Below are 18,143 nucleotides of genomic sequence, written 5' to 3'. Positions count from 1 at the left end.
CGTTAGCTGTCTTTCTGTTTGTCCTATCCTCGAAGCATGGCACTCATCCACAAACTCCATCAACAAACACATCGACCTGGACCCAATATACCGGCCACTACAGCGGACAGCTGAAATTGACAACCGGAAGCGGCAGGGACAGGCCACTATAAATGCCGGAGGAAACACCACAGAAGCGCTTCACAGGAGGCTCCCAAGCACTGAGGATGTCACCTAGACAGGGGATGAAACGTTTGCAACAAAAACTTCCAGCTCGGTGAACAGAATCACAGCAAGGCAACATGACAGACACCTGAGTTAGAAACGTCTCCAACAGATAGCTTACAGACACAGAAAAAGCTGTACTAGCCAAGGGACTCAACTACGATCACAGGGACGTAAAAACAACAGACTTCCTAACTGCACTGGAATGTAAGTCAAAACTAACAGACTAACCAAAGAGACACAACAAACAGTCAGACAAACTATTGTACCCTTTTACTAACAAAGTCAAACAGACAACCTCAACACCAAAGAGAGAGAAGTCATAAAAACTCTCAAAAATGACAAGAACAGAGCCATAATACCAGCGGATAAAGACAGAATGATGGTTATTGAGGGCCAGACCAAATATACTCGGAAAGCAGAGAAACTACTTGCAGAGACTGACACCTACCTGCAGAGGGAGTGTGACCCATGCCACAGCTAACCAATAAAATAAAGAACACACAACAGAACCTTCAAACAAACAGACTAATAACCAGCATTGATCTACAAAGGATGAAACCAGAAAGCAAGAACACGCTGAGATTTTACAGTTACCCAAAGTACACCAATCAGACAATACTACTTAGACCCATTGCAGCACTGCTGAGACCGCCATTGCATAAACTGGCAGAAGAACTCCAACACAAATGGAAACATCGTATTAGCGGATCCAAGCACTCCATCCAATCATCACAGGAATTTCTGAACAACATTAAGAACATAAACGTAGACAAGGATGATGCGATGATCTCATTCGATGTAACGGCACTGTTCAATTGACAAAACTTGAGCCAGAGAGACAAACAGAACAGACAACACGACTGGGAACCCATCAACAAGGTCTGCATACTCAAACTACTAGCCCTGTGCTTGAAGATACACTTCACATTCAACAACCAACTATATGAACAGATCAGTGGGACACCTATGGGCTCACCCATCTCTCGGCTCATAGCAGAAGCAGTGATGCAAGGACTGGAACAAACACAAATCCAACTCAAACTCTGGATCTGATACATAGATGACACCTTTGTTATCATTTAGAGAACAGAAATTGAGAACACACACTGGATTATTAACACCATACTCACAGGGATCAGATTTACAAGAGAGGAGGGAACCAACAATGGTTGTGGTGGTACAAAAAACACAGAATGGTGAATAGTGTATAGGAAGGCCACACACACTCACCAGGTCCTGAACTACAACAGCAACCACCCAAACACAAACAAGAGAAGCTGCATTAGGACCCTGTTCAAAAGGGCTACAACACACTATGGCACTCCCAACCTATGAAGGGAAGAAGAAGAACACCTCTACAGAGTATTTGGCAAGAATGAATATCTCTGCAACTTCATCTGCAGATATCTAACAGGGAACAAAGCGATGAGGACATGCCATGACCTAACTCACTCGCCACGCTACTTTATGTAAAAATATCTCGGAACTGACAGCCAGAATTCTCTGACCATAAGGATCCATGACAGCTGCAACAGTGATGTTTGAGTTGGGGTTTCTTCAGGATCATATTTTACTCTCATCGCCACTGAAATAACTCCACAGAAGCTGATATCCTGTCACCAAGTCACCCTTTATTTACACAGTTACTTCAGCAAGGCATTTTTTAAAAAATTCCCTACAGTGTGGTGGAAACAGGCCCTTCGGCCCAACAAGACCACATCCAGACCCATTCTCCTACATTTACCCCTGACTAATTCACCTAACACTATGGGCAATTTAGAACATAGAACATAGAACAATACAGCACAGAACAGGCCCTTCGGCCCTCGATGTTGCGCCGACCAGTGAACTATTCTTAGCTCGTCCCCCTACACTATCGCAAAATCATCCATGTGCTTACCTAAGGATTGTTTAAATCTCCCTAATGTGGCTGAGTTGATTACATTAGCAGGCAGGGTATTCCACATCCTTACCACTCTCTGCGTAAAGAACCTGCCTCTAACATCTGTCTTAAATCTATCACCCCTCAATTTGTAGTTATGCCCCCTCGTATACGCTGATGTCATCATCCTAGGAAAATCCTCTGATCATCTTGTATGTCTCTATTAAATCCCCTCTTAGCCTTCTTCTTTCCAATGAGAACAGGTTCAAGTCTCTCAGCCTTTCCTCATAAGACCTTCCCTCCAGACCAGGCAACATCCTGGTAAATCTCCTCTGCACCTTTTCCAATGCTTCCACATCCTTCCCAACATATGGGGACCAGAACTGTACACAATATTCCAAGTGCGGCCGCACCAGCGTTTTGTACAGTTGCAGCATGATATTGCGGCTCTGGAACTCAATCCCTCTACCAATAAAACCTAACACACCGTATGTCTTCTTAACAGCACTGTTTACCTGGGTGGCAATTTTCAGGGATCTATGCACATGGACTCCAAGATCCCTCTGCACATCCACACTACCAAGAATCTTTCCATTGATCCAGTACTCTGCCTTCCTGTTATTCTTCCCAAAGTGCATCACCTCACATTTAGCTACATTAAACTCCATTTGCCACCTCTCAGCCTAATTCTGCAGTTTATCCAAGTCCCCCTGTAACCTGTAACATTCTTCCAAATTGTCCACTACTCCACCGACTTTAGTGTCGTCAGCAAATTTACTAATCCATCCACCGATGTCTGCGTCTAAGTCATTCATAAAAATGACAAACAGTGGCACACCACTAGTAACTGGATTCCAGACTGAATATTTTCCATTAACCACCACTCGCTGCCTTCTTTCAGAAAGCCAGTTTCTAATCCAAACTGCTAAATCACCCTCAATCCCAAGCCTCTGCATTTTCTCCATAAGCCTACCATGTGGAACCTTATCAAAAGCTTTACTGAAGTCCATGTATACCACGAGACCTGCCCTACCCTCATCCACATGCTTGGTCACCTTCTCAAAAACTCAATGAGCTTTGTGAGACACGACCTGCTCTTGACGAAACCATGTTGACTATCTGGAATCAAATTGTTGCTTGCTAGATGATTATAAATCATATCTCTTATAATCCTTTCCAAAACCTTTCCTGCAACAGAAGTAAGGCTGACTGGTCTATAATTACCTGGTTAGCTCTGCTCCCCTTCTTGAACAAGGGCACGACATTTGCAATTCTCCAGTCCTTTGGTACTAAACCTGTAGACAATGACGACTCAAATGTCAAAGCCAAAGGCTCTGCTATCTCCTCCCTAGCTTCCCAGAGAATCCTCGGATAAACCCCATTCAGCCCAGGGGACTTGTCTATTTTCACTCCTTCTAGAATTGATAACACCTGTTCGTAACTAACCTCGATCCTTTCTAGTCTAATATCTCGTACCTCATACTTTTCCTCTACAATATTCTCCTTTTCCTGAGTGAACACCGATGAGAAATGTTCATTTAGCACCTCTCTGATCTCCATAGGGTCCACACTCAACTTCCCATTTCTGTCTTTGACTGGCCCTATTCCTATCCTAATCATCCTTTTATTCCTCACATGCCTATAGAAAGCTTTAGGATTCTCCTTTATTCTATTTGCTAAAGACTGCTCGTGTTCTCCCTTTGCTCTTCTTAACTCTCTCTTTAAATCCTTCCCCGCTGATCTGTAACTCTCCATCGCCTCATCTGAACCATCTTGCCTCATCAACACCTAAGCCTCCTTCTTCTTTATAACAAGAGATGCAATTTCTGTCGTAAACCACGGTTCCCTTACCTTATCACTTCCTCCCTGCCTAACAGGGACATACCTATCAAGGACATGCAATATCTGTTCCTTAAACCAGCTCCACATTTCCATTGTCTGCATCCCCTGCATTTTGCTACCCCATTCTATGCATCCCAATTCTTGCCTAATCGCATTGTAATTGCCCTTGCCCTATTGATAACTCTTGACCTGTGGCATGCACCTATCCCTTTCCATCGATAAACTAAACGTAACTGAATTATGGCCACTCTCTCCAAAGTGCTCACTATCACTAAATCAAACACCTTGCCTGGTTCATTACCAAGCACCAGATCCAATGTGACCTTCCGTCTTGTCGGCCATTTGACATACTATGTCAGGAAACCCTCCTGTACACATTAGACAAAAACTGATCCATCTGATGTACTAGAGCTATTACATTTCCAGTTAAGTTGGGAAGTTAAAGTCCCCCATAATGACCACCCTGTTCCTTTCACTCCAACCCAGAATAATTCTGCTAATCCTCTCTTCCACCTCCCTGGAACTCTGCGGAGACCTATAAAAAATTCCAAGCAGTGTGACCTCTCCTCTCCTGAATTTAGCATGGCCAATTCACCTGACCTGCACATCTTTAGACTGTGGGAGGAAACCCACGCAGACACGGGGAGAATATGCAAACTCCACACAGATAGTTGCCCATGGCGGGAATTGAACCCAGGTCCCTGCTGCTGTGAGGCAGCAGTGTTAACCACTGAGCCAACGTTCCCCATGGTAGGCTCATTCATAAAGTCAGGAGATATGGGAAACAGGGAGATTTGGCTATCTGGATTCAGAATTGGTTGGCTGACAGAAGGTAGAGAGTGGTTGTAGATGGAAAGTATTCTGCGTGAAGATCAGTGGTGAGTGGTGTCCCACAGGGCTCTGTTCTTGGGCCTCTGCTCTTTGTAGCTTTTATAAATGACTTGGATGAGGAGGTTGAGGGGTGAGTTACTAAATTTGCCTATGACACAAAGGCTGGAGGTGCTGTTGATACTATCGAGGGCTACTGCAGGCTGTAGCGTGACGGAGACAGGATGCCGAGCTGGGCTGGATAAATGCGAAGTGATGCATTTTGGAAGGTCAAACTCGAATGCTGAATATAGGATTAAAGACAGGATTCTTGGCAGTGTGGAGGAACAGAGGGATCTTGGTGTTCGAGTGCATAGATCACTCAAAGTTGCCACCCAAGTGGATAGGGCTGTTAAGAAAACATATGATGTTTTGGCTTTCATTAACAGGGGGATTGAGTTTAAGAGCCGCGAGGTTTTGCTACAGCTCTACAAGACCCTGGTGAGATCATGCTTGGAATATTGTGTCCAGTTCTGGTCGCCGTATTATAGGAAAGATACAGAGGCTTTGGAGAGGGTGCAAAGAAGGTTTACCAGGATGCTGCCTGGACTGGAGGGCTTGCCTTATAAAGAGAGATTGACTAAGCTCAGACTTTTCTCTCTGGAGAGAAGGAGGAAGAGAGGTGATCTGATCTAGTTATACAAGGTAGTGAGAGGCTTGCGTAGAGTCAATAGCTAGAGACTTTTCCCCAGGGCAGGATTGACTGGAACAAGGGGTCATCATTTTAAGATATTAAGAGGAACATATAGGGAAGACGTCAGAGGTAGGTTCTTAACGCAGAGAGTTGTGAATGCAGGGAATGCGTTGCCAGCGGTGGTGATGGAAGCAGAGTCATTAGGGACATTTAAGCGACTGCTGAACATGCACATGGACAGCAGTGAATTGAGGGGTGCGTAGGTTAGGTTATTTTATTTGAGATTAGGAATAATCCTTGGCACAATGTTGTGGGCTGAAGGGCCTGATCTAAGCTGTACTTTTCTATGTTCTATGTTCTATGAAAAGTCCTTGACTCCAGTACTTGCCTCTTCAGAGTCAGCTATCAGAGTGCCAGAATCTCTGACACTCCTGTTCATATCTGTCAACCAGGACTCCATAATTAGACCAGATTAACAGCTCCAATCAGGGAATTCATATTCTATGAGAATTAAAAGAACTACTGATGCTGTAAATCTGAAACAAAGAGTTACGTTTTGAGGCAGGGTCACCTGACCCAAAACGTTAACTTTGAATTGCCTTCACAGATGCTGCCAGACCTGCAAGGCTTTTCCAGCAACTTCTGTTTTTGTTTCATATTCTATGAGATCTAGCTACCTCATCTTATTACAATCACTACAGTCCTGTCACTCACGCAGCTGCTTGACATCACCTTTTACTTCCTGATACTGAGCTGTTTTTGGATCCAACTTGTTACTTGCTTTGGGATCTCAGGAACTTTCTATTTACTGATCAGTCTGTCAAAAACCTAAGATCTATATGGACAACATGAAATACACTCTCCTCATCGATCATCATCAAAATACTCAGTCATGTCGGTCAAATGTGACCTTCTCTTACCAAATCCACGATGACTGTCCTTCCTTAATCCATACCTTTCCAAATGACATTTTATACTATCTCTCAGAATTTATTGTGGTAATTTTCCCACCGTGGAGGCTAGGCCATTCGCCTATAAATACTACTCCCTTTAGTTGGCCTCTCGTCTTTTGGGATCATGCCTGTAACTGGAGAGGATTGGAAAAGTGTTGGTCACTGTTTCCTCCCATGCTTTTTCTAAGAGTCCAGGCACATTTTATCTGGACTTGGGGATATATCCACTTTTAAAGATGCTAAATAGCTTCAATATTTTATCCCTCACTTCATTTATACCATTCAGTATTTAACTCTCCTAATTAACTCCAATATCCTAACTAAAAATCTAAAGAACTGTTGATGCTGGAAATCTGAAAAAAGTACACAAAAATGATTAGATTACTTACAGTGTGGAAACAGGCCCTTCAGCCCAACAAGTCCACACCAACCCGCAACCCAGTTGCAAGTGGAGTTCCGCAGGGATCAGTTCTGGGTCCTCTGCTGTTTGTAATTTTTATTAATGACTTAGATGAGGGAGTCGAAGGGTGGGTCAGTAAATTTGCAGATGATACGAAGAAAGGTGGAGTTGTGGACAGTGAGGAGGGCTGTTGTCGGCTGCAGAGGGACTTAGATATGATGCAGAGCTGGGCTGAGGAGTGGCAGATGGAGTTCAACGTTCGTTAGCAGAGGGATTGAATTCAAGAGTCGTGAAGTGATGTTGCAGCTGTACAGGACTTTGGTTAGGCCACAGTTGGAGTACTGTGTGCAGTTCTGGTCGCCTCACTTTAGGAAAGATGTGGAAGCTTTGGAGAGGGTGCAGAGAAGATTTACCAGGATGTTGCCTGGAATGGAGAGGAAGTCGTACGAGGATAGGTTGAGAGTTCTCGGCCTTTTCTCGTTGGAACGGTGAAGGATGAGGGGTGACTTGATAGAGGTTTATAAGATGATCAGAGGAATAGATAGAGTAGACAGTCAGAAACTTTTTCCCCGGGTACAACAGAGTGTTACAAGGGGACATAAATTTAAGGTGAAGGGTGGAAGGTATAGGGGAGATGTCAGGGGTGGGTTCTTTACCCAGAGAGTGGTGGGGGCATGGAATGCGCTGCCCGTGGGAGTGGTAGAGTCGGAATCATTGGCGACCTTTAAGCGGCATTTGGATAGGTACATGATGGGTACTTAATCTAGGTTAGAAGTTCGGCACAACATCGTGGGCCGAAGGGCCTGTTCTGTGCTGTATTGTTCTATGTTCTGTGTTCTAACCCACCCATACCCCTAACACTACGGGCAATTTAGCATGGCCAATTCACCTGACCTGCACATCTTTGGACTGTGGGAGGAAACCCACACAGACACAGGGTGAATGTGCAAACTCCATACAGTCAGTTACCTGAGGAGGGAAATGAACCCGGGTTTCTGGCGCTGTGAGGCAGCAGTGCTAGCCACTGTGCCACTGTGTCGCCCATAAGCTCAACAGGTGTGGCAGCATCTGTGAAAAGAAATCAGACTTAATGTTTTAGGTATAGTAACTGAGTTCTGAGGAAGGATCACTGGATCTGAAACGTCAATTACAATATTCTATTTTGCCAAACAGTCACAAAGCTTTATTTAAGAGCTGTGCCTACACGTTAATTTGCCTGTACAGTTTGAGTACCAAAAGCAAATGGTCTAATATTATCTTACATGGGTTATTGGCATCAATGACAATTTGTTGCGCATCCCTAATTGCCCTCAAGCTAATCAGTTCTCTCGGTCATTTCAGAGGGCAATGAAGAGTCAACTACATTATGGTTGGTCTTTCTTAAACTGTAAGCCCATTATATAATCTGCAAACTTTTCTTGCGCATAATTGTTGCTAAAGCTTTTTCTTTTCCATTTGTGCCATAGCACTCATTCATTTCTGTAAGAGATCCAGAGCATAATAAACTTATCTACACTTTCTATCTTTCTGCATCTGAAAGACTACTGTGCCCAACAAAGTTGAGCATGTATCTTCTGCTGCTGTGGTTAGTAGATGTGGATTGTGATATGCTAGGATTTCTGAGGAAACCAGGAGTTGCTTTCTTTGTCAAAAGCTTTGACACTGACATTCCGATAACATTTTCAGCCCTGCCTTATTGTCATCTTAAACACTCATTTACTTTCTGGGTTTGGGAAAAACTTCCCATTATTTTGCTATTCTATTCTATCATACTGAATATTTGAAGTTTGATGATATCACTCAGTGGTGGAAATACCCTAATATCCTTGGTTTTATGTGGATGCACTGATTTTTATTTTATTCATTTGTGGTATTTGGGTGTCACTGGTTGGGCCAGCTTTTATTGTCCATGCCTAGTTGCCCATTGAGAAGGTGGTGGTGAGATGCCTTCTTGAACTGCTACAATCCATGTGCCATAGATAAACCCACAATGCCCTTAGGGAGGGAATTCCAGGATTTTGACCGCGAAACTGTCAGAACAACGACATATTTCCAAGTCAGGATGGTGTGTGCCTTGGAATTTACACATGGAGTTGTTCCCATGTATCTGCTTTCCTGTCCTTATAGATAGAAGTGAGAGATGGGGATTTAAGGCAGAAATTCAGGGAGCTGAATTCAGAGAGGAGTTGAACACATGGCTACAGGGATGGTGCAGGAGGGAGGGTTTTGGATTCTTGGATAATTGGGGCTCTTTCTGGGGTAGGTGGGGCCTCTATAAGCAGGATGGTCTTCATCTGAACCAGAGGGGTACCAATATCCTGGGGGGGGAAATTCGCTAAGGCTATTGGGTTGGGTTTAAACTAATCCAGCAGGGGGATGGGAACCAAAATTATAGTTCGAGTAGAGAAAAGGTTGAGAGCAGGGAGGTCTGAAATCAAGTTTCAGGGACGCAAGATGGCACCGGGAAGCAAGAAGTTGGTTTGAAGTGTGTCTACTTCAACACCAGGGCCATCCTGAATAAGATGGGTTGGTACCTGGGACTTTGATGTTGTGGCCATTTCGGAGACTTGGATAGAGCAGGGACAGGAATGGTTGTTGCAGGTTCCAGGATTTAGATGTTTCAGTAAGAGCAGAGAAGATGGTAAAAGAGGGGGAGGTGTGGCATTGTTGGTCAACGACAGTATTACAGTTTTACCTGCACATCCACCAATATCATTTATTGTATCCGTTGCTCCCGATGCGGTCTCCTCTACACTGGGGGGAGACTGGACACCTCCTAGCAGAGCGCACCAATCAACCAAACCGCCCTGTGGCCCAACATTTCAACTCCTCTTCCCGCTCTGCCGAGGACATGGAGGTCCTGGGCCTCCTTCACCGTCGCTCCTTCACCAGCAGATGCCTGGAAGAAGAACACCTCATCTTCCGCCTCGGAACACTTCAACCCCAGGGCATCAATGTGGACTTCAACAGCTTCCTCATTTCCCCTTCCCCCACCTCACCTCAGCTCCAAACTTCCACCTCACCTCAGCTCCCCGTGACTTGTCCTACCGGCCTATCTTCTTTTCCACCTATCCACTCCACCCTCCCCTCTGACCTATCACCGTCATCCCCTCCCCCACTCACCTATTGTACTCTATGCTACTTTCTCCCCACCCCCACCCTCCTCTCATTTATCTCTCCACCCTTCAGGCTCTCTGCCTCTATTCCTGATGAAGGGCTTTTGCCCGAAACGTCGATTTTCCTGCTCCTCGGATGCTGCCTGATCTGCTGTGCTTTTCCAGCACCACTCTAATCCAGAATCTGGTTTCCAGCATCTGCAGTCATTGTTTTTACCCAGTAATACAGTTGTAGAAAGGATGTTTGGGGACTCGTCAACTGAGGGAGTATGGGCTGAGGTTAGAAACAGAAAAGGAGAGGTCACCCTGTTGGGAGTTTTCTATAGGCCTCCGAATAGTTCCAGAGATGTAGAGGAAAGGATAGCAAAGATGATTCTCGATAGGAGTGAGAGAGGCAGGGTAGTTGTCACGGGGGCCTTCACCTATCCAAATATTGACTAGGAACACTACAGTACGAGTACTATAGATGGGTCAGTTTCTGTCCAGTGTGTGCAGGAGGGCTTCCTGACACAGTATGTAGACAGGCCAACAAGGGGCGAAGCCACATTAGATTTGGTACTGGGTAATGAGCCAGTCCAGGTGTTAGACTTGGAAGTAGGTGAGCAGTTTGGTGGTAGCGATCACAATTCTGTTATGTTTACTTTAGTGAGAGAAAGGGACAGGTGTGTACCAGTGGGTATGAGTTACAGCTGGGGGAAAGGCAATTACGATGCGATTAGGCAAGATTTAGGAAGCATAGGATGGGGAAGGAAACTGCAGGGGATGGGCACATTAGAAATGTGGAGCTTATTCAAGGAAAAGCTCCTGAGTGTCCGAGATAAGTATGTACCTGTCAGGCAGGGAGGAAAATGTAGAGCACAGGAGCCGTGGTTTATGAAGGAAGTGGAATCTCTGGTCAAGAGGAAAAGGGAGGCTTATGTTAGGATGAGATGTGAAGGCTCAGTTAGGGCACTTGAGGTTTACAAGGTAGCCAGGAAAGACCTAAAGAGAGAGCTCAGAAGAGCTAGGAGGAGACATGAGAAGTTGTTGGTGGACAAGATCATGGTAAACCCTAAGGCTTTCTACAGGTATTTAAGGAATAAAAGAATGACGAGAGTAAGATTAGAGCCAATCAAGGATAGGAGTGGGAAGTTGTGTGTGGAGTCAGAGGAGATAGGGGAAGCACTAAGTGAATATTTTTCGACAGTATTCACTCTAGAAAACGACAATGTTGTCGAAGAGAATACTGAGATACAGGCTACTAGACGATGTGGGATTGAGGTTCACAAGGAAGAGGTATTAGAAATCCTGCAGAGTGTGAAAATAGACAAGTCCCCTGGGTTGGGATGGGATTTATCCTAGGATCCTCTGGGAAGCCAGGGAGGAGATTGCCGAGCCTTTGGCATTGATCTTTAAATTGTCATTGTCTACAGGAATAGTGCCAGAAGACTGGAGGATAGCAAATGTGGTTCCCCTGTTCAAGAAGGGGAGTAGAGATAACCCTGGTAATTACAGACCATTGAGCCTTCCTTCAGTCATTGGTAAAGTGTTGGAAAAGGTTATAAGAGATAGGATTTATAATAATCTAGAAAAGAATAATTTGATTAGGGTTAGTCAGCACGGTTTTGTGAAGGGTAGGTCGTGCCTCATAAACCTTACTGAGTTCTTTGAGAAGTTGACCAAACGGGTAGATGAGAGTAAACCGGTTGATGTAGTGTATATGGATTTCAGCAAGGCATTCGATAAGGTTCCCCACAGTCATTTTTATAAACAACCTGGATGAGGGCGTAGAAGGGTGGGTTAGTAAATTTGCAGATGTCACTCAGGTCGGTGGAGTTGTGGATAGTGACGAAGGATGGTGTAGGTTACAGAGAGACATAGATAAGCTGCAGAGCTGGGCTGAGATGTGGCAAATGGAGATTAATGCGGACAAGTGTGAGGTGATTCACTTTGGATGGAGTAACCGGAATGCACTTGGAGTATTGTGTACAGTTCTGGTCACCGCATTATAAGAAGGATGTGGAAGCTTTGGAAAGGGTGCAGAGGAGATTTACTAGGATGTTGCCTGGTATGGAGGGAAGGTCTTACGAGGAAAGTATGAGGGCCTTGAGGCTGTTTTCGTTAGAGAGAAGAAGGTTGAGAGGTGACTTAATAGAGACATATAACATAATCAGAGGGTAAGATAGGGTGGACAGGGAGAGCCTTTTTCCAAGTATGGTGACGGTGAGCACGAGGGGGCATAGCTTTAAATTGACGGGTGATAGATATAGGATAAATGTCAGAGGTAGTTTCTTTACTCAGTGAGTAGTAAGGGTATGGAATGCTTTTCCTGCAATGGTAGTAGATTCGCGAACTTTAAGTACATTTAAGTCGTCATTGGACAAGCATATGGACGTACATGGAATAGTGTAGGTTAGATGGGCTTCAGATTGGTATGACAGGTCGGCGCAACATCGAGGGCCGAAGGGCCTGTACTGCGCTGTAATGTTCTATGTTCTATTAACACTGAGCATTAGTAGTGGAGGGAGTGAATGTTTGTAGATATGCCAGTCAAGTGAGCTGCTTTGTCCTGGAATGTATCAAGCTTCTCAAGTGGTGGTAGGTTATTAATAACATCACTGGATTAATATTCCAAAACCTCAGGATAATCTGTGTGGGCTTGAATTCAAATTCCACCATGACAGATTGTGCAATTTTAATTCAATAAAATCTGGAATTTAAAGCAAGTCCAATGGCATGTAAGCATTGTCGGAAAACCTATCTAGTTCAATAATTTCCTTTTAGGGAAGATTTTTCTAATGTCCTTCACTAGCCTGGTCCACATGTGATTCCAGACCCACAAGCAATGTGGTTTACTCTTATTTGCCTTCTGAAATAACCTAGAGAACTTATCAGTTTGAGGACATTTAGGGACGGCAACAAATACTGACCTTATCATTGATGCCATGGTCAAATAATATTGGACCATTTGGTTTTGGTACTCTAACCATACAGGCACATTATCTTGGAGGCATAGTAACAAATGAAATTATTCCTGGTCTGAGCATATATTCAATTTTGTCTTTAACTTTACCCAAGCAGTGACAGTCTTCTTGGTGTGTATTAGCAGATTGGTTTCACTTTATCCCCTCAGATAACACGGTGGTCTGAATGCAATTTTCCTAAACCTGTAAACAACTTGGGAAATTTGCATCTAAATTCACTTCCTTAGTCTTAAATGCAATCTGAAACATTTTACAAGTTTAAACATGACTTTCTGCTTATTAGAGTTAAAACTCTCAAAACATCGGGTTATCATCCCAACAGGTTTATTTGGAAGTGCTCCGAAAGCTAGTGCTTCCAATTAAACCTGTTGGACTATAACCTGGCGTTGTGTGATATTTAACTTTGTCCACCCCAGCCCAACACCGGCACCTCCTCATCATGCTCAATAGAGAACGTTCTTGATTCTGAATGACAGAAATAGATTTCTCAATTCCTCTTCGCTTGTACCTGGGTATTAATGTATCTTGGCCTATTACATCTAATGCTGTTCCATCAAGCCCTGTAATGTTATTTTAAACCATTTAAGCTGATCTGATAATGTTAGACACTGGCTACAGTTAGAAACCTTCAGTTTTGCACCTGAGTATTTGATTTCAGAATTGTTGACTTCCATGAGAAAGGATTTTTTTAATATAGGTTTTATAGCGTTTTCATCTTTTGAATCAGCTTGGGTTTCAATAACTTTCCCTTTTGCTTTACTGTGATGTACTTTGCAGACTGTTTTAAATGACCTATCTTTCTTTCCACAGCTGTAGAACTTATGTGAAACAATCTGCAATGTTTTTGCCACTGTTAAATTCTCTCTTTCTTGTAAAAGGTGTGATAAGGCCTCACCTGAATCTCTGATGACAATTCAGTTGTGAGTGAATTACGCCTTTAACTTCTTGTATGCATAATCTTCTGCCAACTTGTACAGATCATTCAGTAGAAGGAAGCAGAGGTCAGAGTAAAGCATAGATCAGTTACTAACCTTCACCTGCTCGATTGCTAGTTGCCTCACACACTGAAATAGGCATCAATTGGAACGGAGAAGGATGAGGGGTGACTTGATAGAGGTTTATAAGATGATCAGGGGAATAGATTGGGTGCTTAAGCTAGGACAAACGTTCGGCACAACATCGTGGGCCGAAGGGCCTGTTCTGTGCTGTATTGTTCTATGTTCTATGTTCTAATTGAAATATATAGTCATAAGGTTGAAAGCGCAGAAAAAACCCATTGCGTCCATGCCAGTCAAAAACAACCACCTGGCTATTCTAATCTCATTTTCCTGCACTTGGCACAAAGCCTTGTATGCATTAGCATTGCAAGTGCACATCTAAATACTTCTTAAATGTGTCAAGGTTTCTGCCTGTACAGACCATAGAGGCAGTGAGTTCCTGATTCCGACGAATCTCTGGGTGATAAGAAGTAAGAGTTTGGAGTCCACTGTAAAGGATGAGATTTCTGAATATTTGAAAGTTTCTGGTAAAATAGGACAAAGTCAGCCTGGTTTCATCAATGGGAGGTCATGGTTGAAATATCTGCTGGAATTGTTCAAGGTAGAAACAAGCAGGTTAGACCAAGAAGAGTCAATGGATGTTATCTACCTGGACTTCAAGAAGATCTTTGACAAGGTGCCACATAAAAGGCTGCTGAGTAAAATAAGGACCCTTGGTGTTAGAGGCAAGCTCAGATTAGGCTATAAGATTGGAAGATAAAGGAGCAGAAAATAGGCCATTCAGCCCATCCAGTCCACTTCGCCATTCAACCATGGCCAATAAGTTTCTCAACCATATTGTCTCGCTTTCTATCCATAACCCTTTGATCCCTTGACAATCAAGAACCTTTCTATCTCTATCATAAATATATTCAATGACCTGGCCTCTACAGTCTTCTGTAGCAGTGAATTCCATAGATTCACCACTCTCTGGCTGAGAGGTTTCTCCTTATCTCTGTTCTAAAAAGTCTTCCATTTACTCTAAGGCTGTGCCCTCAGGTCATAGTCTCTCCTACCAATAGAAACATCTGCCCAACGTCCGCTCTGTCCAGGCTGTTCAGAATTTTCTATGTTTCTATTAGATCCCCTCGATCCTTCTAAACTCCATCAAGTACAGACCCAGAGTCCTCAAACGTTCCTCATATGTTAAGCTTTTCATTCCTGGGACCATTCTCGTGAATCTCCTCTGAACATGCTCCAAAGCCAGTACATCCTTCCGGAGATACGGGGCCCAAAACTGTGCACAATACTCCAAAGGTGGTCTGACCAGAGCCTTATAGAGTCTCAAACATACATCTCTGCTTTTATATTCTAGTTCTCTCAAAATAAATGCCATCGTTGCATTTGCCTTCCTAACTACTGCAAGTTTATCTTGAGAGAATTCTGGACTAGAACTCCCAAGTCTCTTTGCATTTCAGATTTCTGGATTTTCTCCTCATTTAGAAAATATTCCCTGCCTCTATTCTTCCGACCAAAGTGCATGACCTCTCACTTTCCCACGTTGTACTCCATCTGATGCTTCTTTGCCCACTCTCCTAATTTGTCCAAATCTTTCTGCAAATAGGAGAAAGTGAGGACTGCAGATGCTAGAGATCAGAGTTGAAAAGTGTGGAGCTGAAAAAGCACGGCCTATCAGGCAGCATCTGAGGAGCAGGAGAGTCGACGTTTCGAGAATAAGGTGTTCACCAGAATTAAGGGGGTGGCCCAAGGGGGCTGAGAGATAAATGGGATGGGGTGGGGCTGGGGGAAAGGTAACTGGGCATGCTGCAGGGAGATGAAGGTGGGGGATGATAGTGATAGGTCGAAAAGGAGGATGGAGCAGATAAGTGGGAAGGAAGATGGATAGGAAGGATGGTTCAAGAAGGCAGTGCCGAGTTGAAAGGCTGGATCTGGGATAAGGTGGAGGCAGAGGAAGTGAAGAAACTGGTGTCTGGGATAAGTGTGTCTGCAGCCTTCCTGCCTCCTCAATACTGTCTATCCCCCTACCTATCTTTGTATTGTCTGTAAACGTAGCCAGAATGCCCTCAGTTCCTTCATCTAGATTGTAAATGTTTAAAATGATAAGTTGTGGTCCCCACGCTGAGTCTTGCGGGACACCACTTGTCACCAGCTGCCATCCTGAGAAGGACCTTTTAATGCCACTCTCTGCTTTCTGCCAGACAGCCCAGCTTCTGTACGTGCTAACAACTTGCCTCTGAACCATTGGCCCTTATCTTATTCAACAGCTTCCTGTGTGGCAGCTTGTCAAAAGCCTTCTTTTCCCAGATAGATAACATCCATCGGCTCTCCGTGGTCTAAACTGCTCATTAACCCCTCAAAGAATTCCAGCGGATTTGTCGGACGTGACCTCCCCTTGATGAAACCATGCTGACTTTTCCCTATTTTAACATACAGTTCCAAGTATTCAGAAATCTTACATTTATTCAGTGGATTCTAAGATCTTACCCTTGACTGAGGTTAGGCTAATAGGTCTGTCATTTTCTGTTTTTGCCTTACTCCCTTTTTAAACAGGAGTGTCACGTTAGTGATTTTCCAGTCCTCTGGGATCCTCCCTGACTCTAGTGATTCCTGAAAGATCACCACTAACGCCTCCACTATCTCTTCAGCTATCTCCTTTGGAACTCTGAGGTGTAGTCCATCTGGTCCAGGTGATTTAACCACCTTCAGGCTATTCAGTTTTTCTTGCAGCTTTTCCTTGGTGATGGCCACCATACTCAGCCTTGCCTCATCATTCTCTTGGATTTTTGGGATATTACTCATGTCTTCCACCGTGAAGACTAACACGAAGTAATTATTCAGTTCCTCAGACTTTTCCTTGCTCCCCACTACTATCTCTCCAGCATCATTTTCCAGCAGTTGAATGTCCACTTTTGCCTCTCTTTTGCCCTTTACATATCTGGAGAAACTCTTACCGTCTTCCTTTATATTACTGGCTAGCTTACCCTCATATTTAATCTTCTCCCTCCTTATTTTATTTTTTGTTGCCCTTTGTTGGTCTTTGTACCCTTCCCAATCCTCTGGTTTCCCTTCACCACATTTTATGCTTTCTCTTTTGCTATTATGCTATCTCTGGCTGCCCTCATCAGCAATGGTTGCCTCATCCTCCCTGTACCATGCTTTTTTTCCCTCAGAATGAATCTCTGCTGTGTCTCCTGAATTACTCCCAGAAACTCCTGCCATTGCTGTTCCACTGTCTTTCCTGCTTGACTCCCCTCCCAATCAATTCTACCCAGCTTCTCCCTCATGCCTCTGCAGTTGCCTTAATCAGCTGTAATACTGTTACCTCTGATTCTATCTTCCCACTCTTAAATTGCCGAGTCAAAGTATTGAGTACAGGAGTTGGGAGGTCATGTTGCGGCTGTACAGGACATTGGTTAGGCCACTGTTGGAATATTGCATGAAATTCTCGTCTCCTTCCTATCGGAAAGATGTTGTGAAACTTGAAAGGGTTTAGAAAAGATTTATAAGGACTGGAGGATATGAGCTATAGGGAGAGGTTGAATAGGCTAGGGCTGTTTTCCCTGGAGTGTCGGAGGCTGAGGGGTGACCTTATAGAGGTTTATAAAATCATGAGGGGCATGGATAGGATAAATAAACAAAGTCTTTTTCCTGGGATGGGGAGTCCAGAACTCGAGGGTGAGATGGGAAAGATATAAAAGAGACCTGAGGGGCAACTTTTTCACGCAGAGGGTGGTATATGTACGGAATGAGCTTCCAGAGGAAGTGGTGGAGGCTGGTACAATTGCAACATTTAAAAGGTATCTGGATGGGTATATGAATAGGAAGGGTTTATAGGGATATGGGCTGGGTTCTGGCAGGTGGGACTAAATTGGGTTGAGATATCTGGTTGGCATGGACAAGTTGGACTGAAGGGTCTGTTTCCATGCTGTACGTCTCTATGACTCTATATTATGATCACTGCCTCCTAAGAGTTCCTTCACTTTCAGCTCCCATATCAGGTCTGCCTCATTGCACAATACTAAATCCAGTATTGCTTATTCCCTCGTGGGCTCTACCACAAGCTGCTCCAAAAAGCCATCTCATAGACGTACTACAATTTCCTTCTCTTGCAAACCACTACCAACCTACATATTAGCTTAACCTCTATAGTGGAGAAGATACTTGAGTCTATTATCATGGAAGAAATTGCAAGGCATCTGGATATAAATTGTTCTATTAAGCAGATGCAGCATGAGTTCATGAAGGGCTGGTCATGCTTAACTAATCTTTTGGAATTCTGTG

General features: G+C 44.0%; 1 protein-coding gene across 4 annotated transcripts in view; it reads left to right on the top strand.

Annotated features, from left to right (window-relative positions):
- Positions 1 to 18,143, top strand: part of tmem63c (transmembrane protein 63C) — a 312,913-nt gene that overhangs the window by 239,232 nt on the left and 55,538 nt on the right. The gene's annotated exons all lie outside the window — the stretch shown is intronic.

This window comes from Chiloscyllium plagiosum, chromosome 12, assembly GCF_004010195.1.
Source record: "Chiloscyllium plagiosum isolate BGI_BamShark_2017 chromosome 12, ASM401019v2, whole genome shotgun sequence".
In the NCBI taxonomy this organism is placed as follows: Eukaryota; Metazoa; Chordata; class Chondrichthyes; order Orectolobiformes; family Hemiscylliidae; genus Chiloscyllium; species Chiloscyllium plagiosum.
Note: the sequence above shows the minus strand (reverse complement) of the source record. Positions and strands in the feature narration are given on the sequence as shown.